General features: G+C 42.8%; 14 non-coding genes across 14 annotated transcripts; all 14 read left to right on the forward strand.

Moving 5' to 3' along the window:
* Window positions 1–6,368: 6,368 nt before the first annotated feature.
* Window positions 6,369–6,440, forward strand: TRNAP-UGG (transfer RNA proline (anticodon UGG)). The gene has a single exon. It is a non-coding gene; the product is annotated as a tRNA-Pro (tRNA).
* A 228-nt stretch (window positions 6,441–6,668) lies between these two features.
* On the forward strand, window positions 6,669–6,740 carry TRNAS-UGA (transfer RNA serine (anticodon UGA)). The gene has a single exon. It is a non-coding gene; the product is annotated as a tRNA-Ser (tRNA).
* A 200-nt stretch (window positions 6,741–6,940) lies between these two features.
* TRNAP-UGG (transfer RNA proline (anticodon UGG)) lies at window positions 6,941–7,012 on the forward strand. Its single transcript has one exon. It is a non-coding gene; the product is annotated as a tRNA-Pro (tRNA).
* Window positions 7,013–7,185: 173 nt separating this feature from the next.
* On the forward strand, window positions 7,186–7,257 carry TRNAP-UGG (transfer RNA proline (anticodon UGG)). The gene has a single exon. It is a non-coding gene; the product is annotated as a tRNA-Pro (tRNA).
* Window positions 7,258–7,331: 74 nt separating this feature from the next.
* On the forward strand, window positions 7,332–7,403 carry TRNAP-UGG (transfer RNA proline (anticodon UGG)). The gene has a single exon. It is a non-coding gene; the product is annotated as a tRNA-Pro (tRNA).
* A 74-nt stretch (window positions 7,404–7,477) lies between these two features.
* Window positions 7,478–7,549, forward strand: TRNAP-UGG (transfer RNA proline (anticodon UGG)). Its single transcript has one exon. It is a non-coding gene; the product is annotated as a tRNA-Pro (tRNA).
* A 74-nt stretch (window positions 7,550–7,623) lies between these two features.
* On the forward strand, window positions 7,624–7,695 carry TRNAP-UGG (transfer RNA proline (anticodon UGG)). The gene has a single exon. It is a non-coding gene; the product is annotated as a tRNA-Pro (tRNA).
* Window positions 7,696–7,769: 74 nt separating this feature from the next.
* Window positions 7,770–7,841, forward strand: TRNAP-UGG (transfer RNA proline (anticodon UGG)). The gene has a single exon. It is a non-coding gene; the product is annotated as a tRNA-Pro (tRNA).
* Window positions 7,842–8,056: 215 nt separating this feature from the next.
* On the forward strand, window positions 8,057–8,128 carry TRNAP-UGG (transfer RNA proline (anticodon UGG)). The gene has a single exon. It is a non-coding gene; the product is annotated as a tRNA-Pro (tRNA).
* Window positions 8,129–8,343: 215 nt separating this feature from the next.
* TRNAP-UGG (transfer RNA proline (anticodon UGG)) lies at window positions 8,344–8,415 on the forward strand. Its single transcript has one exon. It is a non-coding gene; the product is annotated as a tRNA-Pro (tRNA).
* Window positions 8,416–8,618: 203 nt separating this feature from the next.
* Window positions 8,619–8,690, forward strand: TRNAP-CGG (transfer RNA proline (anticodon CGG)). The gene has a single exon. It is a non-coding gene; the product is annotated as a tRNA-Pro (tRNA).
* A 598-nt stretch (window positions 8,691–9,288) lies between these two features.
* On the forward strand, window positions 9,289–9,360 carry TRNAP-UGG (transfer RNA proline (anticodon UGG)). Its single transcript has one exon. It is a non-coding gene; the product is annotated as a tRNA-Pro (tRNA).
* A 275-nt stretch (window positions 9,361–9,635) lies between these two features.
* TRNAP-UGG (transfer RNA proline (anticodon UGG)) lies at window positions 9,636–9,707 on the forward strand. Its single transcript has one exon. It is a non-coding gene; the product is annotated as a tRNA-Pro (tRNA).
* A 3,228-nt stretch (window positions 9,708–12,935) lies between these two features.
* On the forward strand, window positions 12,936–13,007 carry TRNAS-CGA (transfer RNA serine (anticodon CGA)). Its single transcript has one exon. It is a non-coding gene; the product is annotated as a tRNA-Ser (tRNA).
* The last annotated feature ends 12,900 nt before the right edge of the window (window positions 13,008–25,907 follow it).

The following is a 25,907-nucleotide window of genomic DNA, read 5'->3' on the forward strand; positions in this document are numbered from 1 at the left end:
ACATCCGAACTAACTCGGCTACCTCCGATCGGTTTTCGCTCTCATCCGAGTTGGCTGTCTCCAACTCGTCTCCGGTCTTCTCGCCCTTGACGACGTCATCTCCTCCATGCCTGGTTGTCTTTGGCTCTTTCTTTCGGCTACTCCCCTTGTGTCCGCTTTCGGACTCTTCCGCAGATCCGCTCTCGGCTTCTTCAGCCGATCCGAGGTTTTTTTCACTCCTTTCCTGCTCCCTTTCATGGTTATCTGGGACGTTTCTCCCCCTCAAGTTCGGCACGTCGAGGTGACGCAACCCAAGCGCACCCGAAAATTGCCCCAACTTGTCCAGACCAATAGACTTGGTGAAGATGTCGGCGGTCTGCCGATCCGTCGGAACATATTGAAGTTCGACTTCACCAGAAAGGACACGCTCACGGACAAAATGGTAGTGCACCTCAATGTGCTTGGTCCATGCGTGGAAGACGAGGTTCTTCGCGAGTTGGATGCTATTGAGGTTGTCGTAGTAGATCGTCGTTGGATCGGACACCTCCACCTGCAGATCCTTAAGTAGCCGCTTCAACCATATGGCTTCGCATGTTGTGACAGCCGCTCCTCTATACTCGGCTTCGGTACTCGACAATGCAACTGTCGGCTGCTTCTTGCTACTCCACGCTATCGCGACACTCCCAAGAGAGAACGCATATCCGGACGTGGATCGGTGATCGGCGACATTGCCGGCCCAGTCAGCATCGGTGTAGCCGACCAACTGCGGGGCTGTATTGGTCCGATATAGCAGTCCTCGGTCGTTAGTGCCGCTTACTTACCGCAATATGCGTTTCGCACACTGAAGGTGCTCCTCGGTAGGTCGCGCCATGAACTGACTGATCACCCTGACCGGATAACTGAGATCGGGTCGGGTGATTGTCAAGTAGATAAGGCTTCCGACAACTTGTCGAAACCTTGTCGGATCGCAAACCTTGCCGGAATTGGGGCGAACCTTGACAGTTCTATCTAGAGGAGTCGAGATGGACTTACAGTCTGCCATCCCGAATTTGAAGAGCATATTCAGCGCGTAATGACGTTGGCTGATTAGTATGCCTTCGGGGGTGCGGATCACTTCGATCCCAAGGAAGTAATGAAGGTCCCCAAGATCCTTCATGTCGAATGATGCCGCAAGATGGAGCTTCACGCGGTTGATTTCACCTAGGTCGGCGCCGGTGATGACCAAGTCATCAACATAGAGTAAAATACTGACCGGCCCGAGGCGACCTTTCCGAATGAACAACGAGGAGTCCGATTTTGACGTCGCAAAGCCCATCCGACGTAGCCGATGCGTGATTTTCGCATTCCAGGCACGCGGGGCTTGCTTCAGTCCGTAAAGGGATTTCTTCAATCGGCATACTGCCGACGTGTTCGTTCCGGAGTGAAATCCGGGGGGTTGTACCATGTACACTTGGTCCTCAAGCTCACCTTGCAGGAATGCATTCTTTACATCCATCTGATGTAGGTGCCACCCCTTGGCCGCGGCTACCGCGAGCAAAACACGGGCAGTCGTCATCTTTGCGACTGGCGCGAACGTCTCATCGTAGTCGATGTCGTGTTTCTGCGCGTAGCCTTTTGCCACTAACCGGGCCTTGTATCGGTTGACCGAGCCGTCGGTGTTGTACTTGACTTTGCACACCCACCTACATCCGATCGGCTTCACACCCTTCGGTGCGTCAACCAGGTCCCAAGTCTCGTTTTCCGCCAATGTGTGCATCTCTTCCTCCATCGCAGCGCGCCAATTCGCGTCCTGCGCCGCTTCTGCGTAGCTCTCCGGCTCACGCACGTCCGCTACATGGGTCATGTATGCATAGTGATGCGCCATGTACTCGTTGTATCCAAACCGCACAACTAGGTTCTTTTGGCGGGTAGATCGGCGTAATCGGTCATTAGCCGATGTCGAGGTCTTCTCGGCTGATGCGGACTTCGTTTCTAAAGGCCCGTTGCCGCTTCCCTCAGAGTCGGACTCGCGTCGGTCTGACTCGTTCCTATCCGTGCCGGAATCCGACACCTTCTTCTTCCCTTTCTCTTTGCGTGTAAGCCGTCTCCTCGGCTTCCTACGAGGGGAATGCACGGCCGAGTCTCCACTACTCGCCGGCTCTTCATCGGACTGGTCATACCGACTCAGTCATCCATTCAGTCCACTTAACGGAAACGAAATCGGACTCTCTTCGTGGGTCCCGATTTCCGGCTCAGCCGGAGGCACCTCGGCCTCACTGTTCTCATCGTCAGAACTCGGATTGGAGGTGAGGTCCGGTGTCAGAGGCAAGTACCATGACGCGGACTCATCAAACACAACGTCGCGGCTCACGCGCAGTTGTTTGGTACTCGGGTTATAGCACTTATAACCCTTCTGCTCATCCGAATAGCCAACCAAGATACATTTCTCGGCTTTTGTGTCCAACTTCCTCCTTTTCTCCTTCGGCACATGCACATACGCAATGCTACCGAAAACTCGTAAGTGTCGCAAGTTCGACTTTGTTCCAAAGCATAGCTCGTGCGCCGACACTTTTTCTCCGATCCGGTTCTGGATGTATACCGCGGTTCTTACCGCCTCGGCCCAATAGAACTTAGGCAAGCTCTTCTCCTCCAGCATTGCGCGTGCAGCTTCCACAACCGACCGATTTTTCCTCTCGGCCACGCCGTTTTGCTCCGGCGTGTATCTACAACTGAATTCGCGCTGAATTCCCATCTATTGTAGATAACCGTTGAATTGACCAAAAAAGTATTCTTTTCCGCCATCCGACCGGAGGCACTTGATCTTTCTTCCTGTTTCCATTTCCACGAACCCTTTGAGGTCCCGGAAACAGTCGAAGACTTCGCTTTTCCTCTCAATGAGGTAGATCCACGTGTGCTGCGTGTAGTCGTCGATGAAGGAGACAAAATATCGGCTCCTGCCAAGACTAACATTTTGTGCCGACTCCCACACATCAGAGTGTATCAAGTCTAGCTTGTTCCGGCTCCGGTTACGCTCGTTTGGGAAAGGAAGTCGGTGTTGCTCCCCAAGCTGGCAGGCTTCACAAATTTGTGCCTTCTGGCCACTAAATTTGGGCAATCCAAACACCACTTGTTTCGATTGCAGGTCTTGAAGCCGCTGGTAGTTGATGTGGCCTATCCGTTTGTGCCATAAGTCGATGTCCGACTCAACTTTTTGTCCCTTCGCGAACATTGTGGTGCCACCGTCAGTAGAGTCGAGTATAAACATCCTCCCATCTCTGACGGGAACTCAAGGCTCCTTATGCACAACGCTCGGCCACAACCGAGCTTAGGATCATACACAAAAAACGGGAAACAAATGCACGCGACACAAAGGAGAGAAAAGGATACACAGAATGTTTACGTGGAAAACCCAAACTAAGGGAAAAACCACGGCACCCCACAGGCTGCAAACTATCACTATGTTGGAATGTACAAACAATGAGTTCACGGAGGCAACGACCTCGTGCTTACGATCTTCGCCACAGGCGGCGGTTACAACAGAGGCAGTGACCTCTTTCTCTCTCTCTCTCTGTGTACACTGTTACGCGCTCTCTCTTCTTCTTGCACCAACAAAGAAAAAAAATGACAACGAACTACAACTACCAACAATAACTAAAAGTTTGCCCTAAGTCATATTTATACTAATATGACTTTTCGGCTATTTACAAATATAGCCTCGATGGACTCTTAGAAACATATTTACGAATATGTCTCTACATCCAGTTCTCACCGAGTCTGCACCATCCGGTTCTCCGTAGCCGGGTACTCCTCATCCGGTCTTCACCGGGTCTGTATCATCCGGCTCTCCGTAGCCGGGTACTCCTCATCCGGTTCATACCGGGTCTACACCATCCGGCTCTCCGTAGCCGGGTACTCCTCTCCGCAGCTTGTTCATCGGGACTGTTCTTCTCCCTTCCCATCCGGAGGGACTTGTCTCCCAACAATCTTTGCGCCCTTGCGCAATAATACAGCCTTCTTCCTCAATGAAGCACCCAAGATGCGTAAACCGAACCTGCATCCCCTGGTCGACGATCTGCCCGACCGACACCAAATTCTTCGTGATGGTCGGGACGTGTAACACGTTCATAAGTTTCCCTTTCTACCCGACATGGCTCAAGGGAACTTCACCGATATTCGTGATCGGATGTGGAGTGTCATCTCCAGTTGCAACTACTCCTGGTTCTGTCGGTTTTCTGAAGGTATGAGAACCACTCCTTCTGGCATGTCATGTGGTTTGACGCGCCGGAGTCGACATACCACACCTCGTCTGATTTCGGGGCGGACTGCTTCATTGAGTTTGCTTCGTGTCTCGTCACGAAGACTGACCCTTTTCCGGCTTTTCCGGATCCTTCGGCGTAGTGTGATCGCTGCCGATTTCCTTTGTCAATATGTCCGGAACCAGATCCTGAACCAGACCTCTCCAACTCGACGCGCTTCTTCCAGCACTCCCTCTCCCTGTGGCCTTTCTTGCCATAGTACCAGCATTCCGCGGCGGATTTCCCTTTCTGGTTCTCGTCGCCTCGACTCCCCCTGTTTCCGGAGGGTCCGGAATTGTTGTCAACATCACATCGGTGCCTTCTTCCTTGATCCCGTCGGCCGCCTCCATTGCGTACTGACTCGCCTCGTCCGCCACGACCACAGGGCCTTTCTCCCTCCGTGTACAACATCTTGCTGTCGGTGTGCGTGCTCGTCAACGCACCCGCGTGGTTCTCCTCTACCAAGAGCACCGACTGTAAGTCGAAAAAGGACGGCGTATTCTCCCGGGTACACACTGCAGTTCGGAACGCCCCAAACTTCGACGCCAAACCCCCGAGATAGACTTGGACCATCTCGCTTTCCTCGATGTTCACATCAATGGAAGCTAAGGAGTCGCATATGTCCTTAATCTTCGAGGTATAGTCAGCCACCGACAAATCGCGTTGTCGTAGGTTGCTCAACTCCTGTCGAAGCTGAAGCTTCCTGGCTGTGGTGATCGCGGTGAAAGTCTTCTTCAGATTTTCCCATGCACCCTTCGGCGTTTTTGCATCCCGAACGTAGCTTAGCAGTTGTTCACCCACACAAGACGCGAAGCAGTATAGCACTCTGCTCGCCGATTGTTCCCACGCCGGAAAGTCTTTGTGTGTCGAATCGGGTGCTGTGTCATTTGCTCCATCGACATAGCTCCAGTAACCGTGTCCGAGCAGGTACTGGTGCATCTTGTAGGACCAAGATGCGTAGTTGGTTCTGTCGAGCTTCTTCGTTGGAAGCGAGCTAGCCATTCCTCTGTCCATCGGTTTTCTTGTTCTTCTTCGTTGGCTTTTCCTTCAAGCAAAGTCAGTTGCAGAGGTTCTCAACCCTTGCGCTCTGATACCATGAAAAGAATGGCGTGCGGAAGCAATATAGGAAAACCGAACAACAGAAAACGCAGGTTTAATGGAAAGCTTAGGTTTGCATAGTACGCACAGAAGAGACTGAGAGAAAGTAACTCAAGAACTTAAATTCGAAAAATAATACTCAATCTCTACATAGGATGTTCTCAGTGAGCACTTTTATACAAGCCCTGACAATGGGCTGACACAAGTACTGGCAGTACTTGACTGCTCATAAATGAGCCTCGACACTTACTCCCAAAACTATTCCTTACGAGGAATATCTTTCTAACGGCCTTTCGGTCTACGCACCGATACGGCCTTTCTACGCACCGGTCTACGTACCGGTTTTATGCACCCAGTTTACGCACTGGTTACATATCGTATTACGCACAAATGTTGAGCTTGTCTCTCAACAAATACAGACACATGTTTAATGGAAACCTTACACGGGAGAGACAGAGTTAGAGCAGAACAAACAAAACATGTGTATTCCAAAACACTAAAAACACTTTGTACATAAAATGTGCTTTGTAAGCACTTTTATACAAGTCCTTAAAAGGACTGACAGAAGTACTGACAAGTACTTCAATACTCATACGAGCGACTGACACAAACTCCTAAAAATATGCCTACGTACTAGGTTAGATTCGTAGGTCTCTAATGTCCTACCGGTTACAATCTGATCCGGCTCCTGGTTCGGGATACCATTCGGACACCGATCCGGTTCATCATTCCGAACTCCGATTCGGCTTTGTCTTCTTCGGCCAATCCAGATTCGGTTGAGCTTGTCCGCTCAACAGAAGGTGAGGGGTACCTCGTGCTTTTGGTCTAGTGGTATGATTCTTACTTCGGGTGTGAGAGGTCTCGAATTCGATTCTCGAAATGCCCCTTGTAATAATACCCCTTTAGTTGTCAAAAACTTCAAGTTCGATTCTTGAAATGCCCCTTGTAATAGTACACCATCAATTGTCAAAAAACTCTTCCTTGTGATAGCAAAGTGACAAGGGGTATCTCTTGTAAGGGCATTTAGTCTAGTGGTATGATTCTCGCTTTGGGTGCGAGAGGTCTCGAGTTCGATTCTCAAAATGCCCCTTGTTATAGTACGTACCCCTTCAATTGTAAAAAAACATTTCCTTGTGAAGGGAATGTGACAAGGGGTACCTCTTATAAAGGCATTTAGTCTAGTGGTAGGATTCTCGCTTTGGGTGCGAGAGGTCTCGAGATAGATTCTCAAAATGCCCCTTGTAATAGTACGTACCCCTTCAATTGTAAAACAAAAATTCCTTGTGAAGGGAATGTGACAAGGGGTACCTCTTGTAAAGGCATTTAGTCTAGTGGTATGATTCTCGCTTTGAATGCGAGAGGTCTCGAGTTCGATTCTCGAAATGCCCCTTGCCTTCAATTGTAAAAAAAATCTTCCTTGTGAAGGGAAGGTGACAAGGGGTACCTCCTATAAGGGCATTTAGTCTAGTGGTATGATTCTCGCTTTCGGTGCGAGAGGTCTCGAGTTCAATTCTCGAAATGCCCCTTGCCTTCAATTGTAAAACAAATCTTCCTTGTGAAGAGAAGGTGACAAGGGGTACCTCTTGTAAGGGCATTTAGTCTAGTGGTATGATTCTCGCTTTGGGTGCGAGAGGTCTCGAGTTCGATTCTCGAAATGCCCCTTGCCTTCAATTGTAAAAAAAATCTTCCTTGGGAAGGGAAGGTGACATTTAGTCTAGTGGTATGATTCTCGCTTTGGGTGCGAGAGGTCTCGAGTTCGATTCTCGAAATGCCCCTTGTAATAGTAGCCCCTTCAATTGTAAAAAAAATCTTCCTTGTGATAGGAAGGTGACAAGGGCATTTAGTCTAGTGGTATGATTCTCGCTTTGGGTGCGAGAGGTCTCGAGTTCGATTCTCGAAATGCCCCTTGTAATAGTATCCCTTCAATTGTAAAAAATATCTTCCTTGTGAAGGGAAAGTGACAAGGGGTACCTCTTGTAAGGGCATTTAGTCTAGTGGTATGATTCTCGCTTTGGGTGCGAGAGGTCTCGAGTTCGATTCTCGAAATGCCCCTTGTAATAGTATCCCTTCAATTGTAAAAAAAAACTTCCTTGTGAAGGGAAGGTGACAAGGGGTACCTCTTGTAAGGGCATTTAGTCTAGTGGTATGATTCTCGCTTTGGGTGCGAGAGGTCTCGAGTTCGATTCTCGAAATGCCCCTTGTAATAGTATCCCTTCAATTGTAAAAAAAAACTTCCTTGTGAAGGGAAGGTGACAAGGGGTACCTCTTGTAAGGGCATTTAGTCTAGTGGTATGATTCTCGCTTTGGGTGCGAGAGGTCTCGAGTTCGATTCTCGAAATGCCCCTTGTAATATTATCCCTTCAATTGTAAGAAATATCTTCCTTGTGAAGGGAAGGTGACAAGGGGTACCTCTTGTAAGGGCATTTAGTCTAGTGGTATGATTCTCGCTTTGGGTGCGAGAGGTCTCGAGTTCGATTCTCGAAATGCCCCTTGTAATCGTATCCCTTTAATTGTAAAAAATATTTTCCTTGTGAAGGGAAGGTGATAAGGGGTACCTCTTATGAAGGGAAGGTAAGGGCATTTAGTCTAGTGGTATGATTCTCGCTTTGGGTGCGAGAGGTCTCCAGTTCGATTCTCGAAATACCCCTGGTAATAGTACCCCTTCAATTGTAAAAAAAAGCTTCCTTGTGAAGGGAAGGTGACAAGGGCATTTAGTCTAGTGGTATGATTCTCGCTTTGGGTGCGAGAGGTCTCGAGTTCGATTCTCGAAATGCCCCTTGTAATCCTATCCCTTTAATTGTAAAAAATATTTCCCTTGTGAAGGGAAGGTGATAAGGGGTACCTCTTATGAAGGGAAGGTAAGGGCATTTAGTCTAGTGGTATGATTCTCGCTTTGGGTGCGAGAGGTCTCCAGTTCGATTCTCGAAATACCCCGGGTAATAGTACCCCTTCAATTGTAAAAAAAAGCTTCCTTGTGAAGGGATGGTGACAAGGGCATTTTGTCTAGTGGTATGATTCTCGCTTTGGGTGCGAGAGGTCTCGAGTTCGATTCTCGAAATGCCCCTTGTAATAGTACCCCTTTAATTGTAAAAAAAACTTCCTTGTGATAGAAAGGTGACAAGGGCATTTAGTCTAGTGGTATGATTCTCGCTTTGGGTGTGAGAGGTCTCTAGTTTGATTCTCGAAATGCCCCTTCTAATAGTACCCCTTCAATTGTAAAAAAAAACTTCCTTGTGATCGGAAGGTGACAAGGGGTATCTCTTGTAAGGGCATTTAGTCTAGTGGTATGATTCTCGCTTCGGGTGCGAGAGGTCTCAAGTTCGATTCTCGAAATGCCCATTCTAATAGTACCCCTTCAATTGTAAAAAAAAACTTCCTTGTGATCGGAAGGTGACAGGGGGTATCTCTTGTAAGGGCATTTAGTCTAGTGGTATGATTCTCGCTTCGGGTGCAAGAGGTCTCGAGTTCTATTCTCGAAATGCCCCTTGTAATAGTACCCCTTCGAAATGCCCCTTGTAATAGTACCCCTTCAATTGTGAAAAAATCGTCCTTGTGATAGGAAGGTGACAAGGGGTATCTCTTGTAAGGGCATTTAGTCTAGTGGTATGATTTATCGAAATGCCCGTTATCAATCCTCCAAAAAGTCTTCCCTTGTAAGGGCATTTAGTCTAGTGGTATGATTCTCGCTTTGGGTGTGACAGGTCTCGAGTTTGATTCTCGAAATGCCCCTTCTAATAGTACCCCTTCAATTGTAAAAAAAATATTCCTTGTGGTAGGAAGGTGACAAGCGGTATCTCTTGTAAGGGCATTTAGTCTAGTGGTATGATTCTCGCTTTGGGTGCAAGAGGTCTCGAGTTCGATTCTTGAAATGCCCCCCTTCAATTGTAAAAGAAATATTTCCTTGTGATAGGAAGGTGACAAGGGGTATCTCTTGTAAGGGCATTTAGTCTAGTGGTATGATTCTCGCTTTGGGTGCGAGAGGTCTCGAGTTCGATTCTCGAAATGCCCCTTGTAATAGTACCCCTTCAATTGTAAAAAAAATCTTCCTTGTGATAGGAAGGTGACAAGGGGTATCTTTTGTAAGGGCATTTAGTCTAGTGGTATGATTTATCGAAATGCCTGCTATGAATCCTACAAAAAGTCTTCCCTTGTAAGGGCATTTTGGCTAGTGGTATAATTCTCACTTTGGGTGTGAGAGGTCTCGAGTTCGATTCTCGAAATGCCCCTTGTAATCTTACCCGTTCAATTGTAAAAAAAATCTTCCTTGTGATAGGAAGGTAACAAGGGCATTTAGTCTAGTGGTATGATTCTCGCTTTGGGTGCGAGAGGTCTCGAGTTCGATTCTCGAAATGCCCCTTGTATTAGTTTTTGAGGGGTATCCCTTACCCCTTCAATCCTCCAAATCGCTTCCTTGTAAGGGCATGTGGTCTGTGGTATGATTCTCGCTTCGGGCACAATAGGTCTCGAGTTCGATTCTCGAAATGCCCTCCTACATATTATGAAATTAAGGAAATTGATCCTTTTGATGTAATTGATGAATTTCGTGGAATTGGTCGAATTCAAATAAGTCCAGAAATATCAAAAAAATTTGGAATTGATATATTTTCAAGAATTGGTGATATTGAAGATATTCCTAATATTGAGGATATTCCTGATGTTGCAGGTATAAAGTCTTTTCTTTTGACCTTTCAAGAAGGCTTGAATATTCATGGATTATTATACGATAATCTTTAATGCGACTCAGATTGTAGAAAGAATTGAATGCTGGAATTTCGAAAATCCGTTGGTAAAATTCCTCCAAAATCTCTTCCTTGTAAGGGCATCTGGTCTGTGGTATGATTCACGCTTCGGGCACAAGAGGTCTCGAGTTCGATTCTCGAAATGCCCCTTGTTCAATCCTCCAAAATCTCTTCCTTGTGGCATTTGGTTTGTGGTATGATTCTCGCTTTGAGCGCGAGATGTCTCAAGTTCGATTCTCGAGATGCCCCTTGTTCAATCCTCCAACATTTCTTCCTTGTGGCATTTGGTCTAGTGGTATGATTCTTGTTTCCGGTGCGAGAGGTCGTGACTTCGATTTATCGAAATGCCCATTGCAAGGTTGTTAGGTACGGTACGGATACCATACGTATTTAACATATTAATACCCGTATAGTACCTCCCAATTTAAAAATACGTTAAATACGTTTTCTTAATATGTTAAATACTTATAAAATACGTATTTTACGTATAGTACGTATAGTACGTTAAATACTTCTAGAATTTGAAAAATTACTTACCTTTCTAAAAAATATCTATAATATTGTAAAAAACATCTATGTTTACACAATTTTGTGATGTACAATATAGTTCTACATCCTAAAATGCATATAAGACATTTGAACATTTCACATCCTAAAATACTTGTAGCAATATGGATGTTGACATTCCCTTATCCTATAAATCAGTGTAAGTGTGTATCACAATGTTCTACTTAAAATTGTAATTATTTACAATTATGCCTTCATAGATTGAGTAATCGTCTACGATTATCACACTCATGATAGGTATCTCATTTCTTCATTTTCTTCTTCTTCTTCTTCTTCTATCGACTGCAATTATCACACTCACGACAGGTTTATGTCTTCTTTTCTCTCTTCTTCTACTTCTTCTTCATCTTCTTCATCATCGTCTCTTCTATTCTTCTTTCTTCCTTCCTTTGGCTTCTTTTTCACTAAAATCTTTTTTTTCTTTTGCTTTTTGTTAGGGTTTTACTTACATTTTCTTTATAAATACGTATTATACCTGTTTTTTTATAAATACGTTAAATACCGTATTGGACAAATGTACATGATATTTGACTGAACAACATTGAGGTATAGTACATACTATACAAATGATGAGGTACTATACGTATTTAAACATTAAATACGGGTACGTAAACAACCATGGACCATTGTTCAATCGTCCAAAACCTCTTCCCTCGTAAGGGAATTTGGTCTAGTGGTATGATTCTCGCTTTGGGTGCGAGAGGTCTTGAGTTTGACTCTCGAAATACCCCTTGTTTAATCCTCTAAAAAGTCTTCCCTTGAAAGGGTATTTGGTCTAATGGTATGATTCTTGCTTCGGGTGCGAGAGATCTCGAGTTCGATTCTCGAAATGCCCCTTGTTCAATCCTCCAAAACTTTCTTCCTTGTGGCATTTGGTCTAGTGGTATGATTCTCACTTTGGGTGCGAGAGGTCTCGAGTTCTATTTTCGAAATGCCCCTTGTTCAATCCTCCAAAGCTTTCTTCCTTGTGGCTAGACCGAGGTCTCGAGTTCTATTTTCGAAATGCCCCTTGTTCAACCCTCCAAAGCTTTCTTCCTTGTGGCTAGACCGAGGTCTCGAGTTCTATTTTCGAAATGCCCCTTGTTCAACCCTCCAAAAATTTCTTCCTTGTGGCATTTGGTCTAGTTGTATGATTCTCGCTTCGGGTGTGAGAGGTCTCGAGTTTGATTTTCGAAATTGCCCTAGTAATAGTACCCCTTCAATCCTCCAAAGGGTTATTTCCTGAAATAGTGCTTGGTCTACTGGTATGATTCTCGTTCCGGGTGCGAGAGGTCTCATGTTCGATTCTCCGTTCGGGTAAGAAAGGTCTTGAGTTCAATTCTCGAAATTCCCCGTGTAATAGTTCTTTAGGGGTAATCTTACCCCTTCAATCCTCCAAAATTTCTTCCTTGTAGGGGCATTTGGTCTGTGGTATGATTCTCGCTTTGGGTGCGAGAGGTCTCGAGTTCGATTCTCGAAATGCCCCTTGTTCAATCTTCCAAAATGTCTTCCTTGTGGCATTTGGTCTAGTGGTATGATTCTTGTTTCGGGTGCGAGAGGTCTCAAGTACGATTCTCGAAATGCCTCTAGTAATAATACCCCTTAAATCCTCCAAATATTCGAACACTCCTTCTTAGGGAGGCGTTCCTTGAAAAAGTATTTGGTCTAGTGGTATGAATCTCGCTTTTGGTGTGAGAGGTATCGAGTTCGATTCTCGAAATGCCCTTGTAATAGTACCCCTTCAAACCTCCAAATATTCTCCCTTGTGAAGAGTATTCTTTGTAAGGGCGTTTGGTCTAATGGTATGATTCTCGCTTTGAGTGCAAGATGTCTCGAGTTCGATTCTTGAAATTCCCCTTCTAATGGTACCCCTTTAATCCTCTAAATATTCTTCCTTGAAAGGGGTATCCCTTGAAAGGGCGTTTGGTCTAGTGGTATGATTCTCGCTTCGGGTGTGAGAGGTCTCGAGTCCGATTCTCAAAATGCCCCTTGTAATAGTACCCCTTCAATCCTCCAAATATTTTTCCTTATGAGGGGTATATTCCTTGAAAGGGCGTTTGGTCTAGTGGTATGATTCTCACTTTGGGTGTGAGAGGTCTATAGTTCGATTCTCGAAATGCCCCTTGTAATAGTACCCCTTCAATCCTCCAAATATTTCTTCGTGAAAGGACGTTTGGTCTAGTGGTATGATTCTCGCTTCGGGTGTGAGAGGTCTCGAGTTCGATTCTCGAAATGCCCCTTGTAATAGTACCCCTTCAATCCTCCAAATATTTTTCCTTGTAGGGTATATTCCTTGAAAGGGCGTTTGGTCTAGTGGTATGATTCTCGCTTCGAGTGTGAGAGGTCTCGAGTTCGATTCTCGAAATGCCCCTTGTAATAGTTTGTGAGGGGTATCCCTTACACCTTCAATCCTCGAAAATCTCTTCCTTGTAAGGGCATCTGCTCTGTGGTATGTTTCTCTCTTCGGGCGCGGGAGGTCTCAACATCTCTTCCTTGTAAGGGTATCTGCTCTATGGTATGTTTCTCGCTTCGGGCGCAAGAGGTCTCGAGTTCGATTCTTGAAACACCCCTTGTTCAATCCTCCAACATCTCTTCCTTGTGGCATCTGCTCTGTGGTATGATTCTCGCTTCGGGTGTGAGAGGTCTCGAGTTCGATTCTCGAAATGTCCCTTGTAATAGTTTGTGAGGGGTATCCCTTACACCTTAAATCCTCGAAAATCTCTTCTTTGTAAGGGCATCTGCTCTGTGGTATATTTCTCTCTTCGGGCGCGGGAGGTCTCAACATCTCTTCCTTATGGCATCTGCTCTGTGGTATGATTCTCGCTTCGGGCGCGGGAGGTTTGGAGTTCGATTTATCGAAATGCCCGTTATCAATCCTCCGAAAAGTCTTCCCTTGTAAGGGCTTTTGTTCTAGTGGTATGATTCTCATTTCGGGTGCGAGAGGTCTTGAGTTCGATTTATCGAAATGCCTGTTATCAATCCTCCGAAAAGTCTTCCCTTGTAAGGGCTTTTGTTCTAGTGGTATGATTCTTGCTTTGGGTGCGAGAGGTCTCAAGTTCGATTCTCGAAATGCCCCTTGTTCAATCCTCCCAAAAGTCTTCCCTTGAAAGGGCATTTGGTCTAGTGTTATGATTCTCACTTCCGGTGTGAGAGGTCTCGAGTTTGATTTTCGAAATGCCCATAGTATTCAATCCTCCAAATATTCTTCCTTGTGAGGGGTATTCCTTGAAAGGACATTTGGTCTAGTGGTATGATTCTTGCTTCGTGTGCGAGAGATCTCAACTCGAAATGCCCCTTCAATTCTTGAAATTCTTCCTTGTGAGGGGTATATCTTGAAAGGGCGTTTGGTCTAGTGGTATGATTCTCGCTTCAGGTGCGAGAATGTTAATCCTTAGGGCCGGACAATAGCCTAACACAAGGTGTCCACTTAAGACACTTTACCAAAGGGTGTTACGGGGAGATAACTTACGACACAACGCTTAATTGGACCTTAATCGGTTACTTAGCAATACATCATTAACACGCATAAGATATACAATAAGCATAGAATGGTGAACAATACTCAATGATTAAACAAAAGGTTTATATTACTCTCCGTTAATGACTACATTATAACCGGGCCTTTATATAGGTCACCGGTGCGAAGTACAAAACGGTGCCAACCAGCACTTATTCGGGATCGGTCCGGATCCGGATCGGCATACCGATTCCGGTCCATTCGTCCACATCTTCTCATATATTAATCTATATATTAAGACTAGTAATTTCAACAGATTCCTAAATAACAATTCCCCTTTTCACACCCTGGTCTTTGTCGTCCTTAGCTCCTTTGCCGGTCGGGTAACAGAGAACACTTGAAATGCCCCTTCAACTCTCAAAATTCTTCCTTGTTAGGGATATATATCTTGTAAGGGCGTTTAATCTAGTGTTATGATTCTCGCTTCGGGTAAGGAGGTCTCGAGTTTGATTCTCGAAATTCCTCGTGTAATAGTTTGTGAGGGGTATCCGTTACCCATTCAATCCTCCAAATTTTCTTCTTGTAAGGGCATTTGGTCTATGGTATAATTCTCGCTTCGGGTGCGAGAGGTCTCGAGTTCGATTCTCGAAATGCCCCTTGTTCAATCCTCCAAATTTTCTTCCTCCTCTTGTAAGGGGATAAGGGCATTTGGTCTGTGGTATGATTCTCGCTTCGGGTGCGAGAGGTCTCGAGTTCGATTCTCGAAATGCCGCTTGTTCAATCCTCCAAATAATCTTCCCTTGTAAGGGCATTTGATCTCGAGTGTGATTCTTGAAATGTCCCTTGTTCAATCCTCCAAAAAATCTTCCCTTGTAAGGGCATTTGGTATGTGGTATGATTGTCGGTTCGGGTACGATAGGTGTCAAGTTCAATTTTGGAAATGCCCATTGTTCTATCCTCCAAAAACTCTTCCCTTGTAAGGGAATTTGGTGTACTGGTATGATTCTCACTTCGAGTGCGACAGGTCTTGAGTTTGATTCTCGAAATGTGCCTTGTTCAATCCTCCAAAAAATCTTCTTTGTGAGATGTATTCCCTATAAGGGCATTTGGTATAGTGGTATGATTCTCGTTTTTGGTATGAGAGGTCTTGAGTTCGGTTCTCGAAATGCCCCGAGAGTGTAATATTACTCCTTGGAGGCGTTGTAACGATATCCCTTATAAGGGAATTTGGTTTATTGTGATGATTCTCAAAATGCCCCTTGTAATAGTATCCTTTCTTTGAGGCTTTGTGATGATATTTCTTTGAGAAGGAGAAAAGGAAATTAGAATTAGTAAATATATATGAAACTATTTGTAACTCTTTGAAACGACAAATCCAAATTAGTTTATCAATCCATCAAAAGATAGAAATTTTAAGCAGTTGCAATCTTTGTCACGAGATTGGGTGGGGGTTACATAAGTCTGGCCTCCGAGGAACGTATCGCAATCTAGGTGGCATTGATTCAATGAGCCACTTGGATCAATAAACCATAGAGTGCAACAACTAATCTTGCAGCTAAAATGCTTGTTCCAAAGGCGCATTTACCTAGGGTTGAGAGGTTGTTCTAGTGGTATGATTCTCCATTTCAGTGTGAGAGTTGAATTCTTGTAACAATATCCTTTTTAAGGTGGTCTAGTGGTATGATTATCACTTTGGGTGCAAGATATTTTGAGTTCAATTCTCAAAACGCCCCTTGTAATCTTACCCCTTCAATTTTGGAAATGCCCATTATAAAATAGTACCCCTACCATTCTCCAATTCTCCCTTTCAATATCCCTTCTAAGGCATTTATATATTTACTATTCCTTCTAAGAACTTATGAATTTCGCTTATATTTCTAAGGGCATTTGATCTGGCGGTATGATTCTCGCTAGGTGCGAGAGGTCTCGACTTTGATTCTTGGAATGACGAGGCCTTATACCTTTTCTAAGGGCATTTGGTCTAGTGGTAGGATTTTTGCTTTGGGTCGAGAGGTCTCGAGTTCAATTCTTGTAATATTACCCCTTCAATTCTAGAAATGCCCATTATAAAATAGTACCCCTTCCATTCTCCAACTATCCCTTTCAATATACCACTAGACCAAATAGGCAATGCACTTTCCCTACTTGTTTGTTGTTCGGCGCCCGCCGCTTTTGTCGTTAGCACTCTTTTGTTCATTAATCAAGTGTTTCATCTTCGGGCATCTTTGTAAGACGTAAAACACTTGATCCCATTCCGACCTCAATATGTGAAAAGTGTTTTCTGCCATATGTACTGATAATTTTCGGGAGACGTGATTCGACAACCCGGACCTTTTCGATATCCCTTCTAAGGCATATTTGGTCTAGTGGTATATTTCACTTTTGGTGCAAGAGGTTTCAAAATGCCCATTATAATATTACCCTTGCTTTGAGGCTTAATGTTATAGTACCTCTTATCTTTGAATGACTGAATGTTTGTAATAGTATGCCTTCTCAATGCATTTGGTCTGGTGGTATGATTTTTGCTTTAGGTGTGAGAGGTTTCGAGTTTGATTCTGGAAATTCCCCTTGTAATAGTACCTCCTCCTTGAGGCTCAATGTGATACTATCTTTTAGCTTTGAATTAATGAATCCCTATTACAATATGAAAATGTTGAATAAAGCATACAAGCCTATGTTTGAAAGTAACCATATAATATACTTTAGGAACTCCTTCGATTTGATATATAGACCTATTATTATGAAAGTCTTTGATCATACAAACTAAGATATCTTAAATCCTTAAGATAAAAAATAACATATAATCTATACATGTATATGTATTGGAGAAGTTTGCAAGTGTCATGCATGAACTGAACAAGCAATTGTATATAAAGACCTCACATCAAAGAGGTGAATATCATCAAGTGAGAGATATCATAGTGTTATTGTATTTGACAATTAATATCAAGAACATTGTATCTATTCGACGTTAAGATCATCTTCTATATTCTCTTTCTCTATCTATGTATAACCTTTCTATTCATATATAACTAACAATGGTATCCGACCGTTGGTTTAGATTATGAAGAAACATTTTCACCAATCGCAAAAATGTCGAGTGTAAGATTTGTAATATCACTTGTTAGTCAAAATTGGAAGCTGTCGCAAATGGATGTCAAAAATGTTTTTCTTAACGGCAATCTAAATAAAGTTGTTTACATGGAACAACCACAAGGATACACATATGGTAATAATCTCATATGCAAGCTAAAGAAAGCTTTATATTGACTGAAATAAGCATCGCCTCCTTGGTATGACATGTTAACAAAGTTAGATTGGATATGGTTTAGATTATGAAGAAACATTTTTACCTATCGCAAAAATGTCGAGTGTAAGATCCGTAATATCACTTGATAGTCAAAATTGGAAGCTTTATTAATTGGATACATGTCAAAAATATTTTTTTAATTGTGATCTAAATGAAACTGTTTAATGGAACAACCACAAGGATACACATATGATATGGTAATGATTTGAAATGCAAGCTAAAAAAAGATTTATGTAGATTGAAACAAGCACCATGTGCTTGGTATGACATGTTAACAAAGTATTTACAAAAGACAAGTTTTAAGCAAAGTATAACAGATGTTCTATGTTTACGAAAATCAATTCTCAAATAGTTACAATAATTGTAATTTATCTTGAATAATCACAAGAGGTGAATGTTTATTAAGCAATCTTGTCAAAAATCTTTTAAAAAAACTACAACTCCATGATATAAATATGTGCTTTAGGGGGATGTGGAGCACATATTTGGAAGTAAACATATAATATACTTTGGGAATTGGATTTGATCTTCGGAATTATTATATCAAAGTTTTTAATAATATACTAAATCCTTAAAATAAGATAACATGTAAACTATACATGCACATGTGTTAGAGAAGTTTACGAGTGTCAATGAACCATTTAAAGGAGAAATTCAGATTTGAACGAGGAGCGACGGGGATGGAGGGGATGAGAGGAGCGAAGGTAGCAGAGGGGTCATCAAACAACATTTCAGAAGCATTGAAGGTTGCACAAAGCCCTCTTGCCATCAAGGGGACGCAAGTATGTGAGGAACGAGGTATAATCGTTATGATGATGATCTAGAACAAGGGATAGATGGGATGGATAGTTGGAGTGGTAGCTCAATACAAGCTATGGGAGCCTTCGTTCTCTCCCTGGAAGAAGAATGCATCACAGAGAGTGAAATAATTAGACTTAGACATGAATCATTTGTGGTGAAAGTTGTGGGTAGTCGACTAATCAAGCGTTGTTGCATGACTGTTTGCAAAGCGGCCTATAAGAAGACCTTGGAAGAATGAAGGACGTCGCATTTATGGGAAAGGGATTTTACCATGTCATTGTGTTGCCGGAAACGAATATATTCAAAATTATAGAGTGCAGCCCATTGACATGGCACAATGCAAGAGCCTATGTATTCAAATGGGATCTAGACTTCAACATGTGTAAAGCAGATGCTTGTATAGCCAATCCAGCAATGGTAACGACCTTTTTTCCTGGTTTGCCTAATCAATGGGAGTCCTTTCTCCTAGCCATTGGCAAAAGTATGGGAGGGCAATGCATGGGAAAAACATTAGTAGAGAGAATAAGTGAAACACCGAGGATGAAATTAATTGTCTCTAATGTAAAGGCCTTACCACAATCGATGTTTCTTAGCAGCAAACTAAAGTCCGACCATGTACAACTAGTGGAATATGCAAGACTCCCATGGCAATGCTTTGTATGTAGATAGATGGGGCATATGGCCCGAGAATGCCCTAGAGGTAAGGAGACCATGCATCGTAGAAATGGGAAGCAAGGATGGAAAGGCAGAACAAGTCTGACACAACATAATAATCTGAGAATAAACCTTGCAGTGCGTATGAATGAAGATGGATGGAAATATTATAGATCTAGGTACTAAAGTAAGCTTAAGATAAGGATAAAGAAATGAAAGATAGAAAGGAGAAAGAGAAAGAAGGGTGTCGATCCACCCGACCACCCCCGAGCAAAGGGATCGAGACGGACTCGAGCCTCGATCGGCGTCCCATACCACCGTCGTGGCGTCGAGTCGTACCTGGTGCTGGCGCGCTCGCTACAAGAGTTGACCCACCACACGAGCAGAGTCTCGATGTAGTCAAAAGATGATCCAATGAGGGTAGCTAGGCCTCTTATTTATAGCGATACCCAAGGCCCCCAGGCAAGTTCACACTTGACCTAATGGGTTGTCTCAATCCCGAGGATTAAAAGTAATCCTCCCCTTCTTTACACTCTCATTTAACCCTCACACTTATCCACGTGTATAGAATACTACGGTAAATTCTTACCACAGGATATTATATGGTCATGCCCGTAACATACTCCCCCTCTTTAAAACATTGCACTCTTGCAATGGAAAGTTAGGGAAGTTAGTTCTAAGAGTATTTTCGCGTTCCCATGTGGCATCTTTTATTGATTTATCCATCCATTTTATTTTGAATTCTCGGATTTCTTTAGTACGTAATTTTTTTGTTTTAACATCGAGAATTCTTTCTGGTACATGTGGTTTAGAAGATAATTCTTCAGAAGTAACCAGAGTTTCAGTCGTAACTGTATTGTCGCCAGAACCTAGAAGTTCTTTTAGACGACTCACATGAAAGACTGGATGAATTCCAACACCATCGGGAAGAGCGAGACGATAGGCTGATGACCCAATGCGTTTGAGGACTGTAAAAGGTCCACAAAACCGTGGGGCTAACTTAGCGTACTTACCCGTAGACAATGTCTTAGAATTGTGAGGTACACGTAAAAATACCTTCTGTCCAAGGTTGAATACACGAGGTTGCCTATGATGATCGGCATAAAAACGCGCTCTATCTTGAGCTGTTTTTATATTATCTCGTGCAATATGCAACATATCTTGCATATCCCGAAGAAATTTTTGCGTACTTCGCAACTCATCATGATGTATATTAACATCAAACGAGGCTCGTGGCTGAAAACCATACATCAACATAAAAGGACTATATCCCGTCGACGTATGCTTGGAGCTGTTATAAGCAAACTCCAAAATTGGGAGATAACGTTCCCATTTTGTTGGTTTTGCACCAACGTATGCTCGAAGCATGTCCTCAATAATTTGATTTACTAGTTCTGTCTGTCCATCAGATTGAGGATGATCCGTGGAGCTCATGCTCAACGTAGTTTCTAACTTCTTAAAGACTTGTGTCCAGAAGTCACTAGTAAACTTTGGATCTCGATCACTCACGATATCCATCGGTAACCCATAAAACGAAACAATTCGTCAACGAATTGGTAAGCCAATTCAGGAGCTGTTATCGTGGTTTTAGTAGCAATAAATCTGGCCATTTTAGTTAGTCGATCAACGACAACCCAGATGGCATCATGACCTTTTTGGGTGCGAGGAAGGCTAACAATAAAATCCATGGATATACTTTCCCACTTATTATTGGGAATGTCCAGGGGATGTAAAAGTTGTTAAGAAAACGTGAAGAAGGCACTCGAGCTCTTCTTATGTGCGCGGCGGATCGTAGTGTGCTGGATCGTTAGCGTGCTCTAAACAGACAGAGAAAGGAAAGGGGACTTACCTCTGTAGTAGCAAAATGGTTTTCTTCTATTACATGTAGAGCTCAACTTGCTCTTGTCAGTCTTCTGGTCTCTCACTCTCTCAGAGTTTTCTACTCACTATATTCTGTTTTTTTCTTACTGCTTACATCCTATTCACTCTCACTTACTTTTACCTAAGTCATAAGTTATTACACATGCAGCTAATTAGCTGCCAGTAGCTAATTAGCTGTCAGTCGCTAAATAGCTGTTCACTAGCTAATTAGCTGTCACTAGCTAAATAGCTGTTTTACCTTTTTGTTCACTAGTAGCTAAATAGCTACTATAGCTTATTTCTCATAAGCATCACATACCATGTTGAGCTTGCTTCTCAACACTCCCCCTCAAGCTCAACTTATTCTTGCTTGAGGTTCTCTTCAATCTTCTTTTCCATTTTGCTTTTTAGCCATCTCATCAATGTTTACAACTCCCATCATGTTCCGAAACTGTGTATGCTTTTCCACACTCAATCCCTTTGTGAGAATATCAGCAACCTGCTGATTTGTATTCACATACACCAGATCAACTTCACCTTCCATCACTTTTTCTCTAACAAAGTGATAATGCACCTCAATGTGCTTTGTTCTTGCATGGAACACTGGGTTCTTTGCAAGCTGAATGCTGCTCATATTGTCACACCAGATTGTGACAGCACCATCTATATATACTCCCAGATCAGCAAGCAGTCTTCTGATCCATACTTCTTCACATGAGGCTATTGCAGCCCCTCTATACTCAGCTTCTGTACTGGACAATGCAACAGTAGCCTGTTTCTTGCTACTCCATGAAATTCCTGCACTTCCCAAGGTAAACATGTATCCACTTGTGGATCTCCTGTCTGTTTGGCTTCCAGCCCAATCAGCATCTGTATATCCTTCCAGATTTATGTCTAGATCAGCCCTGTAAAATAGTCCAAAGTTCTGAGTTGCTTTTACATACCTCAGAATCCTTCTGATGCAGTCCAAATGTGGCTTTGTTGGCTGTTGCATAAACTGGCTGACTAATCCAACAACATAGCTCAAATCAGGTCTTGTTATAGTCAAATAAATAAGGCTGCCCACCATAGACCTGTACATGTTTACATCTTCTATCTTGGCTCCCAAATCAGCCCTCAACTTGCAGTTTTTATCAAGTGGTACAGCAATAGGTTTGCATCCAAGCATACCATACTTTTTCAACATAGTTGTTGCATACTGTTTTTGCAACATACATATACCACTTTCAGATCTGATGATTTCAATACCAAGAAAATATCTCAGATCTCCCAAATCTTTCATATGAAACTGCATTTCCAGATTTTTTTTCAACTTTCTTATTTCATCCACGGAATCTCCTCCAATAATCAAATCATCTACATAAATCAGAATAATAACAATGCAATCATTTTCACTTTTTACATACAAAGAAGGATCAGCTTTTGACATTTTGAAACCAAGATTTTTCAGAGAATCTGAAAGTTCTCTGTGCCATGCTCTTGGTGCCTGTTTCAGTCCATAGAGAGCTTTTTTCAGCTTACATACATAATCAGGATGTTTCTTATCTTCAAAACCTGGTGGTTGACTCATATACACTTCTTCTTCCAAGTTACCATGTAAAAAGGCATTTTTTACATCCATGTGATGCAAAATCCATTTTCTGGCTGCTCCTACAGCAAGTAGTGTTCTCAAGGTTGCCATCTTTGCAACCGGTGCAAAAGTCTCATCATAATCAATCCCTTGCATCTGAGCATATCCTTTTGCAACCAATCTTGCTTTATGTCTACTTACATTCCCATTGGAGTCATGCTTTGTCTTGTAGACCCATTTGCAGCCTACCACATTTTTCTCTTTTGGTAACTTCACTAAATCCCACGTTTTGTTCTCAGCCAATGCATCAATCTCTTCTTGCATTGCATCCATCCATTTCTTCTCAGATTTTGCTTCTTCAAAGCTGTTTGGGTCAGGGATCTGTACCACCTTAGACATATATGCATAGTGCATAGCCATATATGTATCATACCCAAATCTTTCCACAGTCTTTTTCTCTCTATCTGATCTTCTCAGTTTCTGATTTGCATTCTTTATTGCCTTTTCCATACCAGGGATTTTCATTTCCTGTATTCCAAGGAAATCATCCAAAGACATATCTGAATCTTCATCTTCCATGTTTTTTGATAGGTCATCCGGGATTTCATACTCTGGCATTTTCTGTTTTCCTTTTTTGTCATCAGATTTTTTCTGTCCAGTTTTTCCACTCCATGAATTTGAATCAGATTTACCATCTGAGCTTTTTGATGGTCCAGAACATTCTGTTGATGTTGGACTTTGCTGTCCAACCTTGTCTCCATCTCTGTGACAGTCTTCTACATTTTCTGATCTGTCTTTGTCTTCATTTTGACAGTCTTCATCAGTCTCTAGATTCTGTTTTGGGCTGTACCAACTAGCCAACTCATCAAATATCACATCTCGACTTGTCACAATCTTTTTAGTCACAGGGTTATAACATCTGTACCCTTTTTGTTCTTCTGAATATCCAACAAAGATACATTTTTCTGCTTTTGGATCCAACTTACTTCTTACTTCTGCAGGCACATGTACATATGCAAGGCATCCAAACACTTTCAAGTGTTGTAAGCTAGGCTTCCTGCCATAAAAACACTCTTCAGGAGTTGCCTCATGTACTCCTGATGTAATACATCTATTTAAAATGTAATTTGCTGTATTTACAGCTTCTGCCCAATAGTATAATGGCATGTTCTTCTCAGTCATCATTGCCCTTGCTATGTTCACCAAAGTTCTGTTTTTCCTCTCAGCAACTCCATTTTGCTGTGGAGTATATCGGCATGTGAACTGTCTTCTTATTCCCTGATTACACAAAAAATCAGAAAATTCATTGGAGAAATACTCTCCTCCTCCATCAGATCTCAAACATTTTATCCTTGTACCAGCCTGCTTTTCTACCATGCATTTAAACTTACGAAAACAGTCAAATACTTCACTTTTCTCCTTCATGAAGTACACCCATGTCTTCCGTGAACAATCATCAATAAATGTAACATAAAATCTGCATCCACCAATAGATGCATTCTTTGTTGGTCCCCATACATCTGTATGTACCAAATCCAACAGATTTTTGCTTACATGTCTTTCATGAGGGAATGGCAACCTGTTTTGCTTACCATATTGACATGCTTCACATACTTTTCCCATTTCACACTTTTTCAAATTTGGCAGTCCAGCCACTGCATCTTTTCTCAACATATTCTTTAATGTTTGCATACTTATATGGCCAATCCTTTTATGCCACATTTCCACATCTGAGATTACACTCGTTCCATTTGCAAACATGGCTGAAATCTGTTTGGGCATTTCTACATCCAAGATAAACATTCTTCCTTGTCTCTTCCCTTTTGCAATGAGCTTTCCATTCTTTTCTATATAGCATCCACTTTGCTTAAACTTCACTTGCATACCTTGCTCTACAATCTGTCCAACAGAAATCAGATTCTTAGCAAAGTTTGGAACATGCATCACATTCAACATATACTTGGTTTTTCCTCTTTCTTCCCACAATGGGATATCTCCAACATGTTTTATTTGGTGAGTTGTGTCATCACCTGTTTGTACATAACCAGGAACCTCTGGTTCTCTTAAACTCTCAAACCAATTTGCATGTCCAGTCATATGGTTAGATGCCCCCGAGTCTACATACCACGTAAACTCTTCATTACATTTCTGTGAGCTTTCAGCCACTGCTGCTATCTCATGTTGCACTACAAAACCACCTTCCTTTTCACAATCTTCACTAGTAGAGGCATAGTTACTCTGTTGTCCTTTTCCTCTTTCCTCATCATTTTGTTTCTTGTAACATTCAGCCTGTGTATGGCCTGGTTTACCACAATACCAGCAGCCATCATCATTTACATAAGTTTGCTTACCTCTACTTCGGTTGCTCCCCCTGCCTCTGTTGTTGTTTCCTCCTCTATGAGCTTGTTGTCCTCTTCCTTGGAAGCCATTAATATTGGTTCTTCCTGAGCCAAATCTTCCATGGCCTCTTCCTCGGCCTCTTCCGGCATTATTATAGAGGGCTTGCCCCTCGTTCTCTGAGTTTCCTTTATTTGCATCATCCATCTGATTCCTTTCCTCTACCACAAGCATTGAGACCAGATCTGAAAAACTTGGGATACTATCCCTTGTGAGCATAGAAGTTTTAAAACTCTTGTATTGAGGTCCTAAGCCTCTTAAGCATATTTCCACTTTGTCATCATCTTCTGTCTTCACATTGATAGAAGCAAGTGATTCACATATACTCTTGATTTTTAGGGCATATTCATTTATTGACATCTTACCTTTCTCCAAGGTATTTAGCTCAGTCTTTAACTGGAGCTTTCTAGCCTTTGTGTTCACAGCAAACAGTTTTACCAAGTTGTCCCAAGCTTCTTTTGGGAGCATAGCATCTTGTATATGCCCAAGCATCGAATCTGAGATGCTAAGTGAGAGCCAATGCAGTACCTTCCTTGCCCCTTGATTCCAATCTTTGAATGCTTTAATCTGTGCTACTGTGGCATTTTCTTCTGGGATCTCCGGAGCCTCTTCTAGGTCTCCTTCAATGTAATCCCAGTATCCTTTCCCCATTAGGAAATTTGTCATTCTAAATTTCCACGCCGGGAAATTGTTTTTATCTAATTTCTCTGTGACCATTTGGCCTACATTCTCTGCAGCCATTTTTTTTCCTTCTAAAAAACCAGGGTTTTGCTTTAGTTACTTCAACAAGTAACTTTCTGATTTCTGATCAGCAACCAGAGAAATAACTTTCTCAGATTAAGGCACTGCTATACTCTTCCTTACGAGCTACTCTGCTCTGATACCATGTTAAGAAAACGTGAAGAAGGCACTCGAGCTCTTCTTATGTGCGCGGCGGATCGTAGTGTGCTGGATCGTTAGCGTGCTCTAAACAGACAGAGAAAGGAAAGGGGACTTACCTCTGTAGTAGCAAAATGGTTTTCTTCTATTACATGTAGAGCTCAACTTGCTCTTGTCAGTCTTCTGGTCTCTCACTCTCTCAGAGTTTTCTACTCACTATATTCTGTTTTTTTCTTACTGCTTACATCCTATTCACTCTCACTTACTTTTACCTAAGTCATAAGTTATTACACATGCAGCTAATTAGCTGCCAGTAGCTAATTAGCTGTCAGTCGCTAAATAG

The sequence above is a fragment of the Azolla caroliniana genome, unplaced genomic scaffold (assembly GCF_043228905.1).
Source record: "Azolla caroliniana isolate FFs.n. ecotype wild unplaced genomic scaffold, voAzoCaro1.0.p SCAF_161, whole genome shotgun sequence".
Lineage (NCBI taxonomy): Eukaryota > Viridiplantae > Streptophyta > Polypodiopsida > Salviniales > Salviniaceae > Azolla > Azolla caroliniana.